The following is a 6,000-nucleotide window of genomic DNA, read 5'->3' as shown; positions in this document are numbered from 1 at the left end:
TCCCTACCAGAAAGTAAGACTCAAAACCACGAAACACAGAAGAAGACACATTGACTCCCTGGGAGTAGAGACAAGGATATCATGAGAGAAGTGAGGAGTGTCCCGGGGTCCCTGGCTGTTCTCCTAGGTGAGGTCTTACTGTGTCTGAGAACACTCCATCTTCCAAGCTATCAAGGTAAGATCTGTGCCTAAACAAGTGGGGTCCTGTGGAGACTGAGGCCCGATCTGTGAGTGCTGTGCACCCACTTTCTTTCAGGTTCCAAACTTCCTCACAAGCTGCCTCCAGGAGCCAATACTTCTGTGTCTCTCTAGCATCTCACCTCTACCAACTACACAACATCCCAAGAGCAATGAGGGCAAAATCCTCCATCCTCCTTCTGAGTGGGACTCAGGGATGAGGCCTGGGGGGAGGGCAGAGTCCCAGCTACCACCTGAGCATCCTGATGCCATGTCACCCGACCAGTCAGGACCATATAATTTGTCTATGATGTTAGATTTGAATGGAACTTTAGAATAAAAGGGCATGTAGAATCTGGACTTGTGAAGAAGCTTTTACACTTGCTGCAGTCTGCCTTTAAAATAATATGTATAATGGATCCTGAGTACTAGTAGATATGTCAGGCCTGGAAACTGACAGGCCATTTCCTGAGCACTAGTAGATATGTCAGGCCTGGAAACTGACAGGACATTCCCCAGATGAAATCTAAGAAGCGAGTGAGGCTGAGTTTGCATGTCTCTAGGCCTTTAAACCAACCTGTCGGTTACCTCAAAGAAACAATGCTTTCTGGATGCACCATTTGCAATCTGTCTTATCACACATTTCCAGTATCCTTCCCAAGAGGCCATTCCAGGGCCTCGATCCTTGTAGACCACTGGCCTTTCACATTTTTATGTGAGACGGCCTCAAAGAATTTTTTTTAAAAAACATGCCCCCTTCTGCCTCATGCCACATGAATTTTATAGGTTAATATCAAGTTGTTTAATTGAACATCTTAAAGGGTTCGTGGAAAATGTTTTTTTTTTATTTCTTGGATATTATAAATACAATTGGCCCTAATAGGTCCATGTTTTATATTTAAAAAAAAAAACAAAAACCATTCACAGGTTGTGGTGGTTTGAATGGGAAATGCTCCCCATAGTCTGGGGTATTTGAATACTTGGTCTCCAGTTAGTGGAACTGTTTGGGTGGTTTTAGAAGGTGTGTTCTGAAGGGACTCTAGCTGCCTGAGCAGAGCAAACCCGGCTCCAGCAGGCCTTGCCCTTCTCCCTCATTCCCTCCGAATGCTAAATAACTGGTACACTGCATTCCTAAAGCACGCTCCCAAGGTCCATTCCCTTATTTGGTTACTCCTCCTTCTTGCAGCTGACCACCAAAGTCCAGCTACCAGAGTATTGAAGCCAAGCAATCAAGAACCCCCTTGATTAACCTGTCCAATCAAAATTAGGCAACTCATCCTAACATGGAGGGAGGGTGCCCTTTTACCTTTATAAACTGTCGTTTGTCTATGGGCTACAGCCATCTCCTCCCTATCCAGAGGCAGTCCTTTGTCCCTCTGGAGCAAATATCTCTTCCCCCTCTCCCTTGTTTCTTTCCCTTCTCCCTCTCTATTTCTGCCCTCTGTCCCTCCGGGCTGAATAAATCTTTGTACTGAGAACTTGGGTCTTAGGGTGTCTTGATGGTCTTTCTGGAGGAGGTGTGTCACTAGGGGCAGGCTTTGAGATTTCAAAGCCTCTCACCATCCCCTGCTGACTCTCTGTTTTGTATTGTTTTGTACTTGCAATTCAAAATATGATTCCTCTGCTTCCTGCTCCAACCGCCATCTTCCTCTGTCATGCCTCTCCATTGTGATGGTGATGGAATCTTAACCCTCTTGAACTGAAACCCAAATAAGTTCTCTCTTCTATAAGTCGCCTTAGTGTTTTATCATGGCAACAGAAAGGCAACTAAGTCATATGTGAAAAGCAGGTTTTGACTGGATCTGTACTGAAAATATACAGACTAATGATAAACCTACCTGCCTCCGTCTTGACTGGAAAGCCAGCTTGTAGTAAAGACAAGCTAGGTTTATTCCTGTGCATGGTTAAATCTGCTTCTCAAAAATTGGGCTATGCCCCACCTGTAACCTTAACTACAAATGGTTCTGCTGCCTGTTCCAGGAAACAGTAACCATGTCTTTGTTTCAAAAGGTTATTACAAGGTTATTGTCCTGACCATCTTGTCATGACCACCTCGTCATGATCACCTTGTCATGACCACCTCGTCATGATCACCTTGCAACCATGTTTTTGTTTCAGGAGTTTATGGTCAACTTGTTCTGCTTCTGTTCGCTTCTGTAACTCCACCTATTTGCTTGCCAAGTCCTGCATTCGGAAATCCCCGCTCCCGAGCCATAAAAACCCTTACCTCACCCATGCCCAATGCTCACCCTTTAGGAGAGACAGCCCATGCACACATGTAGCATGAAATAATAAAAAAGCACCATCCCACCCCAGCGCAGGCTACTCTCTGGCCCCAGCGGTCTGGCCGCTTCTTTGGCTAGCCCCATGCAGCAGCCCCGCCCATCTCATGGTTCTCTTATGGTGGATCCTGCTCACATTTCCAGCCACCCACTCCCTGTAGTTAGCTGTCACAAATCCCCATACCACAACCCGGTAAAATCAAAATTCTAGAGGCTTGTAATTTATCAGTTAGATTTATATCAGTAAATTCTCACCCTACAAAACCATCCACACAGTGATTCAGAGCTAATTGATATTGATAAAAGCCGCCTACCTAGATAAGATGAATTGTCCTGTAATTATCCATCCCTTGTAAGATGTTCATAGCTACCCTTGGCTATTTAAAAGCCACGAGGAATCTGGATCATCCTCTTTCTCCATCTTCCTTCCTCCTCTATCTCTCCCATCTCTCAAACTCTCAGCCCACCCTCCTTTCCCACTGTCCAATCACAGGCTCCAGCCTAGTCTTTCACCTGCCCTCGCCTGCTTACAGACAGCAATCGAAACACACAAATAAAAACAGCCTTAATTAATTGCTTTAATTAATTTGGCCATGATTTCGGTTGGTGGTCTTTCTCCTCAAATCTGTGGGATTAACAATTAACTTTTCTTATTAACCCTGAATACTGCAATAAAGTATACAAAATTTATATTGTATTAAATACTAAAACTAAAAATTATTAAATTTATTGCTTCCTACCGCTATACATTAAGAAATTACACAGGAAAGTTATCCACAACCAAAAAATAATGTACTTTTGTCTTTGAACTAATATTTAAATTCATTACCTTCCTTCATGAAGTTTATTATTGCTATAATAATTTTATGTCAATTTATATTTTTATAACCATAGAAATTTATTTTACTTTATATATTCATATATTATGGCTATATACATTCTATATTTTATAAATTATTTTAATATATTGTCTCTATACTTTGTTATATTTTTATGTAAGCTTAAAATTCTATTTTTAAAAAGATCTCAAGTTTGAAGCAATCATTTTTTTTCTTTAAAAAGTCACCTTAGTGCCTTTAATATACCAATTTGAAGTTTTTAAGAGTCCTTAATTCCAATTTTCTGATCTTTACAACAATTACGTAAGACAACCTGGGCGTAAGACAATGGAAAGGCCTTTTCCATTTACTCAGTTAAGTAAACTACCACAAGTAGGTTTACTAGCTTGCAAGAAAACCAGCATTAGTTATTAAATTTGCAATTTACTTTATTTTCTTTAATCCCAACCAAATTTCTTTCTTCTCATTTATTCTTCTGTCATATAATTTGCCTTGACGGCAGTTTGCCCTCGTCCACTCGGCCCAGCCCTTCCACTTCCCTTCCCGCTCTCCCAGATCCATTGTTTTTGTTTCCCTTCAGAAAAGAGCAGGCCTCCTAGTGATACCAACTGAACCATGGCACAACAGGCTACCACAAAGTCAAGCACAAGCCCTTGTGTCAGACTGCAGGAGACCACATGGGAGGCGGAGAGAGTCTCAAGAGCAGGCAAAAGAGTCAGAGACAACCCTTGTTCTGACCGTTAGGAGTGCTACAAGAACCCAACTACACTCCATACCCTAACCTCGCTCCACAACCGAACGTGCATGCAGAGGAGCTCGCACACCCGTGCAGGCTCCAGGATTGCTGCTCCGGTCTCTGTGAGCCCTTAGATCCCTAAGGTGGATTCTGCAGACTGAGTCCTCCGATGTCCTTCCACCCCTCTGGCTCCTTCCTCCCCCTCTTTTTTGGGGTTCCCTGAGCTCCATCTAGTGTTTGGCTGTGGATCTCCGCATCTGCTCCCATGCTAGGCACTGATCTATTTGTTTAGCAGAAAATCATTAAGAATTTTTTGTTGCCCTTTTCTTTCTTTTTCTTGCCAATCATGTTTGGTTCTAACAACCATTTTTTTACCATTTTACTACACAATTGAATAAAAGAATAGTAATTTACAAGTGTTCATTTTACTAGCAGTATATCTTAATAAGATAAAACTTTGAAAGTTTTGTTTAATATAGATTGGAGAGGTGGCTCCGTGGGTAAAAGTAGAACACAACAGCCTGATAGTCTGAGTTCAATCCCAGAGCACGGGTTAAATAAATAAACACATGTAGTGGTGCACAGCTGTAATCCCGGCACTTCCAAGCCACAGTGGGAAGTACGGTGTGCAGCCCAGCAGCAAAAACAAGAAGTGCTTTTGAGACCCTGCTTCAGGGACAAATTCTGAGGAGCGACCTGAGTTCTGAGAAGCAGTCCTCTGACCACTACATACACGGTGCATCCTCACTGATTCTCTCTCACACACACATCACTGATTCACACACAAACACACACACACACACACACACACACACACACATTCACTCATAAATTAGCCTTGCCACCATGAAAGTCAGTCAGTTCCTCAAAAGGATGAAAATAAAAGTACCATATGGTCCTTTATTGACTCATTATTTATTTTGGGATATATATATATATATATATATATATGTGTGTGTGTGTGTGTATATATATGTATATATATATACATATATATCCAAAGGATTCAAATGCCAAAATATCCATATTTATTGCAGTACAATTTAAAGTAAGTAAGTTATGGAATCAGCCTGCGTGTCAGCAAAACAAACAAGTAAATAAGAAAACGTGATTTACCATTTTAGTGAAGCCATAACAAAGAATAAGGTTATGTCATTTGTTAGAAAATGGGTCCTCCTGGAGATCAATGTTGTCAGTGAAATAACCAGCCTTAGAAACACAAATCCTGCAGGTTTTCTCTCACTTTTGGATCCTAGATTTTTAAATACATAAACAATTATATATATATATATATATATATATATATAACTAATACATTATTTGTTCCATATATTACATTATATTAAATGTTACAGCTATACATCCTATCACATATAACATATTACACACATATAATATATTACATACCTGATATAATATGTGCAATTCATGTTATCTAATACATGTTATATATATTATAACATGTACACAACATGTATTACATATATAAGATATATATAAATATTATGTAATATAATATATTGCATATTTTATTGTTATTATAATATAATATATAATTAATATAACATGTATATTATATAACATATGTATGTTATATATCATACTATTATTTAAAATCTAATTGTGATTTTATTTAATTATATGATAATTGTGTAATATAGTTATATAATATTAATTGAATAAGTATTTAATTAAATATATAAAATATTTTGTGTAATATATAACATACTATATATAATAAACAACAAATGTATAATATATTATAATATGTATATAACATATATTTCATATATTATATAAGATATGTAATATATTTTATAATATTATATAGCATATTATATGATATGTATTATATATGTATAGTGTATTATACATATATATGGAGAGAAAGAGAGAGAGAGAGAGAGAGAGAGAGATCCTGAAAAGAAGAAAGAAGCTGTTTCTGGCTGTGGACTGTGATCGCAGA

The 6,000-nt window shown here is 38.8% G+C and overlaps 1 long non-coding RNA gene across 1 annotated transcript in view; it reads right to left on the bottom strand.

Annotated features, from left to right (window-relative positions):
- Positions 1-3,434: 3,434 nt before the first annotated feature.
- LOC120101660 (uncharacterized) overlaps positions 3,435-6,000 on the bottom strand; it is a 39,675-nt gene continuing 37,109 nt past the window's right edge. Inside the window, exon 3 of the long non-coding RNA XR_010065374.1 lies at positions 3,435-5,286. This is a non-coding gene — a long non-coding RNA (uncharacterized LOC120101660). The remainder of the gene's footprint in view (positions 5,287-6,000) is intronic.

Source organism: Rattus norvegicus, chromosome 3 (assembly GCF_036323735.1).
Source record: "Rattus norvegicus strain BN/NHsdMcwi chromosome 3, GRCr8, whole genome shotgun sequence".
Lineage (NCBI taxonomy): Eukaryota > Metazoa > Chordata > Mammalia > Rodentia > Muridae > Rattus > Rattus norvegicus.
Note: the sequence above shows the minus strand (reverse complement) of the source record. Positions and strands in the feature narration are given on the sequence as shown.